Source organism: Hylobates moloch, unplaced genomic scaffold (genome assembly GCF_009828535.3).
Source record: "Hylobates moloch isolate HMO894 unplaced genomic scaffold, HMol_V3 SCAFFOLD_4, whole genome shotgun sequence".
NCBI lineage: Eukaryota > Metazoa > Chordata > Mammalia > Primates > Hylobatidae > Hylobates > Hylobates moloch.
The window spans coordinates 135539473-135555106 of record NW_026652279.1 but is presented as its reverse complement, the minus strand read 5'-3'; the positions used below and the strand labels follow the sequence as shown (position 1 = coordinate 135555106).

Below are 15634 nucleotides of genomic sequence, written 5' to 3'. Positions count from 1 at the left end.
ATGAAGAAATGAGGTTTAATTGACTCACAGTTCTGCAGCTTGAACAAGAAGCCCATGGCTAGGAGGCCTCAGGAAACACGAGCATGGCAGAAGGTGAAGGGGAAGGAAGCACTTATTCTCATGGCCAGCAGGAGAGAGAAAGAGTAAAGGGGGAAATGCCACACACTTTTAAACCATCAGATCTTGTGAGAACTCACTCACTATCATGAGGACAGCAAGGGGGAAATATTTCCCCCAATGATCCAGTCACCTCCCACTAAGTACCTCCTCCAATATTGGAAATTATAATTCAACATGAGATTTGGGAGGGGACACAGAGCCAAACCATGTCAGATATAGTCCCATATTATGCAATTCAACTAGTAATTATTAAGTACTGAAAGTATACCCACACTAGTAAGTACTATAAGCTACTGTATTTTCACTCCTTTTATATAAATTAAAAACAAAAAAACTTATTATTCCCATCCTTAAACCTCTACTTTTTTAATGCACTGGTAATCAGTCCAAAATATGTTCACTTATTTTTTGCCTACTCATAACTGTTGTATTAAAACTCATGTTTGCCATGGATTAAATTATTTGCCAAATGACTGCAAGTATCCTAGGCTTAGAGGAACTAAGGCCAGGGAATATTCATACTAAATTCTCTGTGAGCACGTAGATGTGAAATGAAACACTTCAAATCTGGAGATTTGTTATCAAATCTTTATTATGATATTGTTATTGGGTATCTTTATTATGAGAGAAAATGAGTGATGCTGAAAAGAACACCAAAATGTGGAAGTTTCAAAAAGAAACATATTGAGAAATAAATTTAAGATAGTGCCTAATATAGTGATTTCAAAATAGTGTTTGAGAAAAATCCTTTTGTTAAATATTGTTTGGGTCGTCTATAAAGTAAGACAAAACATAGGTATAGTGTTAACTTTTTCTTACAGCCAGGAATATTATTAAGATATTACAGGAAAAAAAAGAATAACAAAGTACACTACACATTGGCTAGTGAAAAAACAGCGTTGAAGTTTCTGTTAGTTCAAACTTATAATCTTTCAAATACACCGAAAAGGCCTTAAGGTATCTGGACCAGATTCATCTTGATCAATAGTCTATTTTCCAGGCTCTTCCCATTGGTGTACCAGTTCTGAATCTTGATTCCCATGTAAGTTTGAAAAAGCCAATGGAAGCAACTGCCAAGAACACTTTTCTAAAAACCTACGTTTAGAATGAGTAGTAACTTTCTCTGCAGTCAGCTTAGACAGTTAACCATTCATTTTGACCTCCAGAAGAAAAATAAAGCAAAAAAAATCGACTGAAGGCTGACCTTAAAAATCTTGTATGTGTTGTATGATCAGGGTTTCTATATTTAAAATGAGATGCAGCTTTTAATGTATTGTATGGAAAGAGCCTGCATCTGCTACAGTGCACTAGGACAGAGACAGATAGCTTCATCCAGGGAAATAAACCTATAAGCACAGGCCAAAATAATTCACCTACCTTTGGCATATATCTTAAATGCGAGTTAAACTTGATATTGGAAAACACCCATTGGGGAATTTGCCTGTATACATGGCATCTACAGCACTAGCTCTGTACCACCCACTCAGTCCCTGGAAAGTCCTTCAAGCATCTTCTCTTCCCCTGAACTTCAGAAGAAACTATCTGCTAATGACACTGCCAGGAACTCAATCTCAGAAAGCCTTAAGCTGTTTTACTTCCATTTTTGTCTCAATCACTTTAAAGTCTCACTGCTCTTTTCCGTCTGCTTGTGATCCAGGAGGTCTGAACCCCAACTCCTCTGTTCTGCTCTTCCCAGAAAACCTTCTTCCATCTGACTCCTCAGGACATTTCCCCTTTTGTTCATTCAGCGGATTCAGGATGGGTCTCTTGTTTCTCTTCCATACATTTGCTTGTCTGTAAATACCAATCATTCACTCAAGGGTTTTTAAGGCTTTCTTCTCTACTGTAAGGAGAAAAAAGGAAAGTATAATACCATCTGCAGTTTGATTTGAAATACATAAAATCTACTTAGCATAGGGAGAAACTGAAAGAAAATATTAGAGATGTCAGCAGTTGTTCTGGTGATGTTTTCCCCACTTTCCTGTACTTTTTACATTTTCTATTAATCAATCTGTGCTATTTTCTTAACAAAATAATATCATTATCTTAAAATAAAAGATTTTTTTAAAAATTATATATTTGGGGGAGGTTGATACAAGTGATATTTTTAAACAGTAAAACCAAACAGATGACTACAAAATATGACAGTATTATATGAAAAACAGCTTTTGTCAGTATTACCATTAAAATACAAATTGGAGCTTAAACAAACAACAAAAAAAGAGGAAGAATACTTTTTTAAAAAATCTTAATCTAAAACCATATAATAAAATCAGTTCACTCTTCATGAAAAAAGTTTCTGATTTTAAAAAACATAGATATACAATTTTGGGTATGTACAAATTGCATGTTGTAATGCAATGTTATTTTGTAATGCATATATAACACATATGTTAACATATGTAACGCATGTTATTAACTTGATTTAGTCATTCCTAAATGTATGCATATTTCAAAACATCATGTTGTACACAATAAATATGCACAATTTTATTTGTCAAATAAATAAAAAGATGCATGTTGATTTTTTTTAAGTATCATCCCTTAGCCACAACTCAGCAGAGAAGCATGGTGTTCTGACAGGTTAGAAGAGGATCCATCAGTTCAAATCTCTCCCTGCATCAATGGTGTGTCTATCTGCCCAAGCAAACAGAGCTCTGAAGATGCCTAAAATGAATCCCCAAAATGGAACTAAGTACTTGGGAGCTTCCATACATGGGCAGAAAGGTCCCCTTGTTATCCAACTATTCATTCTATGTGTGCCTTCTGTTCTGATGTTGCACACATAAGCAAAAGAAATCCTAATCTGAAAACATTCACTAATAAATTCACACTACTTCCTAGATGACTCCAGTGTTTAGTGATACCTTTGGGCAACTGTCTCTTATTGATTTGGGACATCTGATAATGCCATGCAAACCAACTTGCACAGAGAAATTAAAATTGGAAGATTGCATGAAACATACACAGAAACTTTCACAAATTAATGCTTAGGAAAGTTAGACTAGTGAACAGTCTAGAGAAAATAGACGGAATGATAAAGAAACAAGAATGATGACTAACAAAGGATTAGAGATTGATCTTCAGGACAAATGACTTTATAATTACACTACACAGTCAAAGATGAAATGAAAATGATAATATCTTAATATATTAATTTGTCTGAAAATTTACAGCAATCAAAATTAATCTTTGATTCATTCTGAGTCATGTTAAGAGTTAACATATAGATGGAATTATAATACATTGCATAATATACAGTTTCATTTTCTAAAATTGATATCACAGTCAAATCTTTTTTTCTTTGACTATTCACCACGATATTTGGCTTGTTTAAGTGGTCTCCTAAAAAGAGATATCAATTTTTTCATATACTACAAAGACCAAGAGTATTTTTTTTTACAGTATAAGCCTTAAGAAAAGATTAAATTTTTCTTTTGAGGAATATATCATGTGCCAAAGGTTAAGAATTTTATTTGGAAGAAACTTTTTAATCGCAGTCACCTACCAGCACCCTCCCTCCCAATTCTCACCTGTCCTGAAGATATAAGGAGCTTAAGAACTTCTACAAAAGCAAAGCCATTAATGCACCTGAACAATGTCTATTGGAACCATAGATGGAAGCTAAAAAGTGCGAGAGAAAAAAAAAGATGAAAGTGAGATTCAAAGAGAAGGGAAATAACAGGGAGAAATACGTAAGAGTTGTAAGTTGCATGAAACATTAATTTTGTAGAGTGCCATCAAAATTATCTTAGCAATACCAAGACTACTGTCTTTGAATTGGAAGCCAGTGAAAGAGAAAATATAGTAGAGCACCCTCCCCTCGTTAAGCTTTGTGTCACTTCTTGTATATTTTCTTCCATGTCTTTAATCTTCCCACCTAGAATGACCTCTGCCTTCCCACCTCCACCTATGCAAAACCATCCCTTGCTGCAAAGTCCAAATGAAGCTGCACTTCCTTGGTGACTTCCATGATCACTCAGTTTACAATGGACTGGTAGCACTTAGTTCTTGAAGTATAAACTCAGTCTTTTACTGCTAGTTCCATGTTATGTTTGTATGATTGTGTCTGTAATTAACCTGTGAGCTCCTTGTGGGCAGAGGCTGAATTTCTTTCATCTTTGCAACTATATTGCCCGGCATGTTGTCTAACCCATAACAGTCACTGAAGAAATGTTTTCTTGTATGAATGGATAGAATATATATCATTCAGAAACTAGAAGAGTGCTTGGCACTATTAGGTCAAAGGAATAGGTAATCAGTTGATGTAACCTGAGGCACATTCTTTGTTTCAAACCAGCTGGATGTGAGTTTAGTAAAGGTTTTCCTGAAGTTTGTATATATAAATATTAAGAATAATTCTCTCTCGACTTTCCTTACTATTTTCCTTCCATATCAGTCATCAGGTGATATGGTTTGGCTCTGTGTCCCCAACCAATTCTCATCTTGAATTGTATTCCCATAATTCTCATGTGTTGTGGGAGGAACCCAATGGGAGATAATTTGAATCACGGGGACAGTTTCCCCCATACTGTTCTCATGGTAGTGAATAAGTCTCATGAGATCTGATGGGTTTATCGGGGGTTTCTGCTTTTGCATCTTTCTCATTTTCTCTGCTGCTATCATGTAAAAAGTGCCTTTAGCCTCCCACCACGATTCTGAGGCCTCCCCAGCCATGTGGAACTGTAAGTCCAATTAAACCTCTTTTTCTTCCCAGTCTCCGGTATGTCTTTATCAACAGCATGAAAACAGACTAATACAGTAAATTGGTACCACCAAAGTGGGGCGCTGCAGAAAACTTACCTGAAAATGTGGAAGTGCCTTTGGAACTGGGTAACAGGCAGAGGTTAGAACAGTTTGGAGGGCTCAAAAGAAGACAGGAAAATGTGGGAATGTTTGGAACTTCCTAGAGACTTGTTGAATAGCTTTGCCCAAAATGCTGATAGCGATATGGGCAATAAGGTCCAGGCTGAGGTGTTATCAGACAGAGATGAGGAACTTGTTGGGAACTGGAGCAAAGGTGACTCTTGTTATGTTTTAGCAAAGGGACTGGCAGCCTTTTGCCCCTGCTCTAGAGATTTGTGGAACTTTGAACTTGAGAAAGATGGTTTAGGGTACCTGGTGGAAGAAATTTCTAAGCCCCAACGCATTCAAGAGGTTACTTGGGTGTTGTTAAGGGCATTCAGTTTTATAAGAGAAGCAGAGCATAAAAGTTTGGAAAATTTGCAGCCTGACAATGTGATAGAAAAGAAAATCCCATTTTCTGAGGAGAAATTCAAGCTGCCAATAGAAATTTGTGTAAGTAATGAGGAGCCAAATGTTAATCCCCAAGACAATTGGGAAAGTGTCTCCAGGGCATGTCAGAGGACTTCACTGCAGCCTTCACAGGCCTGGAGGCCTAGGAGAAAATGGTTTCTGGTTTCGTGGGCTGGGCCTAGGGTCCCCTTGCTGTGTGAAGTCTAGGGACTTGGTGCCCTGTGTCCCACCCACTCCAGCCATGACTAAAAGGGGCCAAGGTACAGCTCAGGCTGTTGCTTCAAAGGGTGAAAGCCTCAAGCCTTGGCAGCTTCCATGTGGTCTTGAGCCTGTAGGTGCACAGAAGTTAAGAATTGAGGTTTGGGAACCTCCGCCTAGATTTCAGAGAATGTACGGAAACGCATGGATGCCCAGGGAAAAGTTTGTTTCAGGGGTGGGGCACTCATGGAGAACATCTGCTAGGGAAGTGCAGAAGGGAAATGTGGGGTCAGAGCCCCCACACATAGTTCCTACTGGAGCACTGCCTAGTTGTGAGAAGAGGGCCACCATCCTCCAGACCCCAGAATGGTAGATCCACCAACAGCTTGCACCGTGTGCCTGGAAAAGCCACAGACACTCAATGCCAGCCTGTGAAAGCAGCTGGGAGGGGGCTATACCCTGCAAAGCCACAGGGGCAGAACTGCCCAAGACTATGGGAACCCACCTCTTGCATCAGCATGACCCGAATGTGAGACCCGGAGTCAAAGGAGATCATTTTGGAGCTTTAAAATTTGACCGTCCTGCTGGATTTTGGACTTGCATGGGCCCTGTAACCCTTTTGTTTTGGCCAGTTTCTCCCCTTTGGAATAGCTGCATTTACCCAATACCTGTACCTTCATTGTATCTAGGAAGTAACAAGCTTGCTTTTGATTTTTCAGGCTCATACATATGTTGAAGGGACTTGCCTTGTCTCAGATGAGACTTTGGACTGTGCACTTTTGGGTTAATGCTGAAATGAGTTAAAACTTTAGGGGACTGTTGTGAAGGCATGATTGGTTTTGAAATGTGAGGACATGAGATTTGGAGGGGCCACAGCAGAACACTGTGGTTTGGCTCTGTGTCCCCACCCAAATCTCATCTTGAATTGTACTCCCATAATTCCCATGTATTGTGGGAGGGACCTGGTGGGAGATAATTTGAATCATGGGGGCAGTTTCCCCCATACTGTTCTCGTGGTAGTGAATAAGTCTCACGAGAACTGATGGGTTTACCAGGGCTTTGTGCTTTTGCATCCTTCTCATTTTCTCTTGCCACTGTCATGTAAGAAATGCCTTTAGTCTCCCACCATGATTCTGAGGCCTCCCCAGCCATGTGGAACTGTAAGACCAATTAAACCTCTTTTTCTTCCCAATCTCGGGTATGTCTTTATGACCAGCATAAAAATGGACTAATACATCAGGCAAACAAAAGAAAAAGGAAAATCCCAGAAGCTGAATTTCTTCTACCCATTTTAAGTATATGTGATTGGTACCCTTCGCTGATTGCAGGTTTTTGCTAAGGAATTCAGCTGCTATCAAGGCAATATCAACTCTGAAGTAGCTTTCTTCTTCCGTTCTCATTACAATCTCAAATTCATTTTAACATAATTTTTTGAAGTTGTAAAATATTCAATATAGTACTTATTTAACTTAAATCTCTCATAAATTTTGAGAAAAGACCATAAATCTTTTCTGAAACAAAACTTTACAATACTAAACACCAATTATCAAACCTTCAATAAAATAATTACAAAAGAATATTTTCTTTACTAAATGTATTAATTTCTACTTGTGTTTCTCTAATGATTAAATAAACTATTGCTAAAACCCATTAAGACAAGCAAAGCATGTGCATCAATAAGAAAGGAATAATATACTAAAGCCTTGTCATTATAAGGATTTAGATGTGTCACCGAAGTCCAGTTCCCTGGGCTGACATATTGTTTTATAGAATTAAAGGTAGGAAGAACTTGTATAGAAAATCTGGCAGTTTCTTAGGCCAGTTGTCAAATGTTAGCATTATCAAAGTTCCATTATAATTGAACGTAAGTTATTGAATAATTTTTAAAATATAATATGCCTTCTCTTAATTCTGAACTGTCATGTTTTCATAAGGAATGAGTTTGTACAAACTAAGGTCATCTCTGCTGCTGTGTCAAACAGACCTGGAAATAGAATGTGCTCCTGTGTAAGCTATTGAGAGAGTCTCCAGGAAAACGAATGGGTAATTGTTTCCAGTCAATGTTCAGTTTTTCTCTGACTTGTTGATTCAGCATATTTTGAAGCATAAAAAATAATAAGATGTATTAATTAAATCATTTATTAATTTTTATTTATTAATTTTTTATTTATTATTTATTATTTATTAAAATAAGATTTATTTAGACAAAGCCAAACTTCAGCCTTAATAGATCAAACACAAAATATGATAATCTCACTGGTAAGTTAATTCCATGTAGAGATATGTCAGTAATATTTTTAGAGCTGGCCAGATCATACTTTAGATCACCAAAATAAGTTGCTATGAGTCTTTTGGTGGGAATTATTTTAAGTACAATTGTTAGACATGTCTATTCTTAAAATAGACAAGAATTATCCGGGTTAACCGTTAGCTTGTTTTGAACTACATCTAATAATAATTAGCCAAGTTATCAGCACAGGAAGAATTTTTAAATTTGCTTAAATAAAAATACTTTAAATGATGTGTACAATTTCATGTATATCTACAGACTAAAAGTGCTTTTACTTACAAAAGTCATTCTGAGCAGTCAGTATTGTGACTCTAAACCAGCAGTTCCCAGACTTTTGGTCTTGGGATCCTTTCACACTCTTGAAAATGAAGGAAGACTGAAAAACTGTTGCAGACAGCAGGAGACCAAGCAAAAGTAATAACAAAATGTGATAGGGGATTCTGAATCAGTTCCTGGGGCCAAAAAAAAAAAAGACATTAATGGAAAAGCAAGTAAAGCTTAAATGGGGTTTTTATTTGTTAATGGCATTGTACTAATGTTAATTTACTGATCAGTTAAGTATATCTTGGTTATGTAAGATGTTCTCATTGTGAGAAGCTGCAAGGAGGATGTTTGAAAACTCTCTGTACTGTTTTTACAACTTTTTTATACATCTAAAGAAACTCACAATAAAAAGATTTTGTAAATTATTAAGAGCAGCAAAAAGCTTTTGTTTATAGTGGTATCAATATCAACAATATCAATATTCAAAATTTTAAACTGAGAAATGTTAAGGTGTATACTTATTAATTCATTTTTAAATTAATAACTATCCAGTTAAATGTTAACATAAATAGCAATTTTATGAAAAATAATTATATATTTTTAAATAAAAATATTTAATTATAAGAGTAGCATTATTTTACATTTTTGCAAATCTCTTTAATGTCTGGCTTAAAAGAAAACACTTGGTCTCTTGTATCTGTTTCAACATTCAGTTTATTATAATATACAATATAGAGTGGTGTTGGGGTTTTTTGATTGAAGTAAATAAAAAATAAAATACAGCCTCACAGAGGTATATAGTTGAAAAAGGAAGAAGGATATCTTTTAGAATCTTTCTGATAACTGCGGCTATTCTCCTTTGATACTAAACCAAAACTCACCAAGTGATGATTTCCTTAAGGTTAGCTGCAATATGGAATCTGATACCATAATAAAACTTTTTCACTCTGTTACATTAAAATCTATTGGACTATTTTGCACTTTAAACTTTCACCCACATGTGATTTTGTACTATCACAAATCAGTCCTTTGAAAAATATTTCTTACGCAGATTTTCTAAATGTTAAATATCTAATTATAAGATTTGGGTAAAAGCCCACAATTCTTAATATCATTACTAATCTCATCAGAACCATCTTTAAGTATTGATAATCTTTCAAGTTTATGGTAGCAAATACAAGTCTTACAAAATTCTAATTTTTCACTTGAGCAGTTGGGTTTCATTATGGACAACATATACTGTCAGTGTCTTCCCAACAAGCTCACTTCATTCATTTTTGAGGAAATACCTACCAAATAACAAGACTGAAAAAACATACCTAGTCAGTTATTCTTTCAAGTAAAAATAGTGTTCTGTGTAAACCCCAGCTAGTTCAACTCACAACCAAAACAATTGCACAAGTGCTTTATTTGAGGCAACTCTCATACTGCATTGTGCAGTAGAGTGGTTTATGCAGAATATACTTGAAAACATGTGCACTTGAAGCCAAAATGTAATAAAAGTGATTATTTATACTGCCTTTTCAAGGGCATGCTCAGGGCAAACTGGCTTCATTTTTTTGTTCTGTAGTGATGAAGACTGCAATGACTTCTGCCAACAGTTGGGCCCACTGCCTATACCTGTGCTAAGGCACCACAATTTAACCCACTATGGCTTGGCACCACCAGGGCAAATGTCAAAACAGTGCAAAGAGCAAATACATTCTTACTGTTATGAATAGTTTTGGCTTCACAGACTCCTAGGGACCCCCCAAGCTTCCACAAACCACACTTTGAGAGCCTCCACTCTAACAGAAAATGAAATCTCATCACAATAGCAAAATGTATTGTTCTACAAAATAATACTGGGCAATGGTTGCACAGAGATAGATATGGAATATTTTCTAGAGAAGAGAAACAGTTTTGAGAAGCTCTGTGAATGAAAAGACACATCCTGCCTGAGTTTACATAACAGATAGATAGAACCCTGGGCTTTTGCAGAGCCATTCAGAATCAGTAGGCATATGGAAAAGTAGAGTTCCATTTGCTTGAGTCATGCAGCAATAGGAAAGGAGAGTGTCACAGGGAAAGACAAACTAATGTATATAATCTTTACTTTTAACCAATAGAAAGATCATGGTCTCTGCTAAATTCTCTGCGTTGTTCACAATGTGACATGCTCCCTGAAAACAGGAATTGCTTTTTATTTTTTAATCCCTAAGGCAAATGCAATGATTAGTATCTAGACAGGATTCAATAAGTGCTGAACAAATGAATAGACAGGCTGGATGCAGTGGCTCACACCTATAATCCCAGCAGGGATTTGGGAGGCCAAGGTGGGAGATTGCTTGAGATCTGGTGTTAAAGACTAGCCTGGGCAACATAGTGAGACTGTTTCTAAAAAAAAAAAAAAAAATTAAAAGAAAAAAATTAGTCAGGTGTGGTGGTGCATGCTTGTAGTCCCAGCTACTCTGGAGGCTGAGGCAGGAGGATCGCTTTTGCAGAAGAGATTGAGGCTGCAGCAGCCTGGGTAACAGAGTGATACCCTGTCTAAATAAATAAATAAAAATGACTGGACAAACAATAAACTAAAATGCCTGTAGTTATTAAACATTATTTGACTGCAGGATAGGAAACAAGGGAATTGATTATTAAACTACAAAACAGGATGGAGAGCTAAAAAGAGACCAGAGAACAAAGTCCTAGTAGGAAAACTCAGGGTACTTGAGAATTCATATTTCTTGATTCTCTTTTGCATTTCTTTCGATCTATCTGGTACAACTTTTCTCCTTTACCTAAAGCAATTTTGCTAATGGATTTAGTAAAAAAAACAATTAGAACAATACACACAGATGTATTTAATATACATTCAAGTACTGAGCGCTCCCAGAAGTTCAAACCTGAATCACCCACATAGGTGAATTTCAGGTAGAAAAGTGGGGACAGGGTAGCACTATTGAGTCACAGAAGAAATTGAAGTCTGCATCCTGGGTTTGAGTCTGGCTCTGCCATTTGCAGACTGTATAAACCTGATTAACTATCCTCTCAGTTCAGTCACCTCACAGGTAAAGTCAAATAACAGTCTGGGTTATGCTTACCCTAGAATTTTATGAAGAGCAAATTGCAGAGATTAAGATAATAAGATAAGTTATAAAGGCTTCAACAAACAGAGTCTTTTTATCTTCCATTCCACCACATTGTCAGTGGGGAAAGTTTTGTTCACTCCTAGAGTGCCTGGCAGGTCATATAAGATGAAGTCACACAGACTACATCTCTCCTCCCACCTGGCCTGGGTAGGATAAAACTTCAACAAACTCAAGGCATGAAGTATTTTTTTCCTGTCTTTCTCGGTCCCTCTTCTCCCTGTGCTGCTCTCATCCTCTTGGCCTGCCATGTTGTAGCAGAAGTGATGATAAAGAACTCAGATACAATCCTCCATGTGAGGAGGGTATTTAGTGAAAAGGGAGAGAGAAAAGGCAGTTTCTCACTCTGCATATCTCCTCTCACCCCTGCTACACACACGTAGGACTTTCCCCAAAGGCCAACATATTTTTGGCTGATGGCTACTCTCAATTTTTCTTTTTTTTTTTTTTTTTTTTTTGAGACAGAGTCTCGCTCTGTCACCCAGGCTGGAGTGCAGTGGCGCAATCTCGGCTCACTGCAAGCTCCGCCTCCCAGGCTCACGCCATTCTCCTGCCTCAGCCTCTCCGAGTAGCTGGGACTACAGGCGCTCGCCACCAAGCCCGGCTAATTATTTTGTATTTTTAGTAGAGACGGGGTTTCACCGTGGTCTCGATCTCCTGACCTCGTGATCCGCCCGCCTCGGCCTCCCAAAGTGCTGGGATTACAAGCGTGAGCCACCGCGCTGGGCCTGGCTACTCTCAATTTTTCTATGGGCAAGATAAGAACGTGGAAAATAAAAAGCAACCGTCTCTGCATATACTTCATCCCATCTCATTTGAAGCAATGGGCAGAAAAATAAACATGGAGAAAGTATGCCTTGGGCAAAGGGCACTCAGCTTACACAAATTCTGCCCAAACATAAAAATAATTGAAAGGGTTTTTAAACACCAAGAGAATGAAACATTCAGAGACTTTTCTAAACGAGCTATGAATAACCTTATGTTATTAAATCATCAATTGCTAAATAAAAACAAATACATTTAGATTATTCACCTTGGAAAAAATAATAGAAAGAACATTGATTTTGCAGCACACTAATATTTTCTGAAAAACTAAAATATCTCATTATGCCAAAATCAGTTGTGATGCAATTAAATGCAAAGGCAATTTATTTCTCTTCCTGATATCTGACATTATTCAAATGAAAAGTAGCATAATCCGTCTTGAATTCCTACTCTTTTGGAAAACAAAAGAAATGTTAGAAATGTTACTCTTTGAAATGAAATATTTTGGTCATTTATGCAAATGATTGCATCTTAAATTCAACACAATAAAATAATGTAAGTCACTATACCTTCTAATACAAATGAAAACTATGGCCTAAACTTTTCTTGACCATTAAAATCTTTTGCGGCAGTGACATGATCTTACGGGTGAAACTGATTAAATCTCTTCTTTAACATATACCATAACAGAAGAGAAAGTAATACAAACTAGAAATCTGCATTCATTCGGCCAAATTTTATTTTTTCATGGTCTTGCATTTGAGCATTGCTGGATGTCTGTGCATGAAGTGTCAGCTCAACAGAGATTCAAAAAAAAAAACAAAACTGCAATTTATTGGAGGTGATAAAGCATTAAAATCTGCTTTATTTTTTTTATTTTATTTTATTTTTTTTTTGTATTTTTAGTAGAGACGGGGTTTCACCGTGGTCTCGATCTCCTGACCTCGTGATCCGCCCACCTCGGCCTCCCAAAGTGCTGGGATTACAAGCGTGAGCCACCACGCCCGGCCAAAATCTGCTTTATTTTATGACTAAAGTGTTTCATTACTATTTAATGTCGTCGTTTTAAACATGATATTGTTGGAATCTCTTTAACAATGCTAAGCTTTTAAAACTCAAGTCAATCACCCTTTTGTTATCATAGAGGACTATAGATTCAATTATTTCCAGGTTTGACAATTAAACTTTGCCTCTCCTTGCAAAAACTCACATTTCCTACAGCAAAACAAAGGGTAATCATATCTTAAGAGCGGAGCTCAATGAGTGAGTGTTGTCGAATAAGCACATATTGGCTGTGTGTACAAATGATCTAAACACAGTTACTACAAACATTCTCATTAAAAGCCATGGACTTAGGTTCCATTAGATCCATATCATAAGAAACTATTGTTATCATCCTAACAACTGAACCAAGCTGGAGCAGTTACAAAACCATAGTCTTTTACTTTTAATTCATTGCAAAGTTGAGTACACAAAGAAACCTGAGTGAATAAAATTCCAGAAAGTAACAAAATTTTCATACGGGAGAAAAGATCCGGGGCTGCTCTCATCTCTAGAAAAATAGTAGGATGATGAGGTGCCAGCCAAATCATTTATAAGCATTTAATTGCAAAGTGTGGGTAACTGTGACATTAAAAATTTGAGGGAGGTACAGAGAGAATACAGCACTATGCCGACCTAAAAACTCTTAGCCAGAGGTCCTTACTGAGAGCCCTGGGGTGTATACCAAAGGCTGACATCAGCAGGAAAACAAATAAGAATGTCTGCAAACTTCTTATCAGAAAAGGCATAACCCAAAAGACAATGGAACAACATAGAGTACTGTAAGAAAATAACCAGCAGGCTAGATTCTCTATCTAGCAAAATATCATCAAAAAAATGAAGGCAAAGTAAACACATTTTTAGAAAAACTAAAGCTGAGAAAATGTGTTCCTAACACACCTACACTAAGAGAAATGTTACAGGAAGTTCTTCAAGCTAAAAGAAAATGACACCAGATGGAAATTAGAATCCATAGAAAACAGAATGCTAGAAATCATAAATGTGAATAAATATAAAAGATTGTTTTGTTATTTATTAACCTCTTTAAAAAATAATTAAGAGAACAGAAAATTCACTAAAAATATTCAAAAATGACATAAGAAACATAAAAAGCCTTCAGTCTCACTAAAATTAGAGAAATTAAACAACACTAAGACACCATTTCTCACCTATCAGCCTGGCAAACCTCTAAAGCAAGACAGTAAATTCTGTTGACAAGGCTATAGCAAACAAATTTTCTCATACACTGCTTATGTGAATGAAAATTGGTCTATGCCTTCTGGATGAAAATTTGACAATATTTAGCACAACCACATATATATCCTGAAAACACTTTTTTAATAATATGAATATTATGAATAGGCTTAAATAATATGCATAGGGTTATTTATTGCTGCATTGTTCATATTTGCAAACTAGTGGTAATAAACCAAATATCCATGTGTTGGAGAGGGATTGAATAAATTATGATACATTTACACAATGGAATACTATGCAGCTATAAAAAGAATGAGGAAAATTCCTCTAAGATGACTTGTTTTTTGCAGGCTATATCAGTAAGTGGAAAAAAGCAAATTACGAAGCATTATGTCATAATCTTATGACATAAGATTCTATATGTCATATGAGAAAGAAAGGAATACTAGAATAACTATAATTAAAAAGAGATAATAACAAGTTGGTGAGAATATGGAGAAATTGGAACCCCCCACATATTGCTATTAGTAGTAGGAATGTAAAATGGTGCATTCCTACTATTAATACCTCCAAAGCAGCTGCTTTGGAAAAACAGTCTGGCAATTCATCAAAAGTTAAACATAGAGTTATCAATGACCCAGCAATTCTATTCCTACTCATGTATGAATAGAAATGAAAACATGTTTGCATAAAAGCTGTACACAAATGTTCGTAGCAGCCTTATTTATAGTAGCCTCAAAATGGAAACAACCAAAATGCCCATCAACTGACGAATGGATAAATAACACGGTATATACATACAGTGAAAAATTATTCAGCAATAAAAAGGAATAAAGTACTGATTGATGCAAAAACATGGATGAATCTTGAAAATATGTTGCATGCAGGAGACCAGTCACTAAAGACCATATAAATTAGTTGTTATCTAGGGCTGGGAGGAGGGGTATGGAGAATAACAAATTATGTCTACAGAGTTTCTTTTAGGGATGATGAAACTATTCCAAAATTGATTATGGTGATGATTACCCAACCCTGTGAATACCCTAAAAGCATGTACACTTGAAATGGGTTAATGTTACAGTATGTGAATTATATCTCAGTAGAGCTATTGTATTAAAACAAGAAGGAAAGAAGATAGAAAATATACATCATTTATGCAAAAGAAATACAAGAGAGATGAATCGTAAACTTAAAAGATTCATTCCAACAGGGAGTGGGTAGGAAATGACAAAAAGAAGGGGAAAATGGATTACAGTAGTAGAGATTTAAGAGGAAGCAATATTTCTTAATAAGTTTTTAATGTATATATTTATCTTTTTTATAATGATATGGTCTGGCTCTGTGTCCCCAGCCAAATCTCATCTTGAATCATAATCCCAAT

At 36.2% G+C, this 15634-nt stretch overlaps 1 long non-coding RNA gene across 1 annotated transcript in view; it reads right to left on the bottom strand.

The window, feature by feature from the left end:
• Positions 1-733: 733 nt before the first annotated feature.
• Positions 734-15634, bottom strand: part of LOC116467347 (uncharacterized) — a 118037-nt gene continuing 103136 nt past the window's right edge. Inside the window, exon 6 of the long non-coding RNA XR_004247769.2 lies at positions 734-1963. This is a non-coding gene — a long non-coding RNA (uncharacterized LOC116467347). The remainder of the gene's footprint in view (positions 1964-15634) is intronic.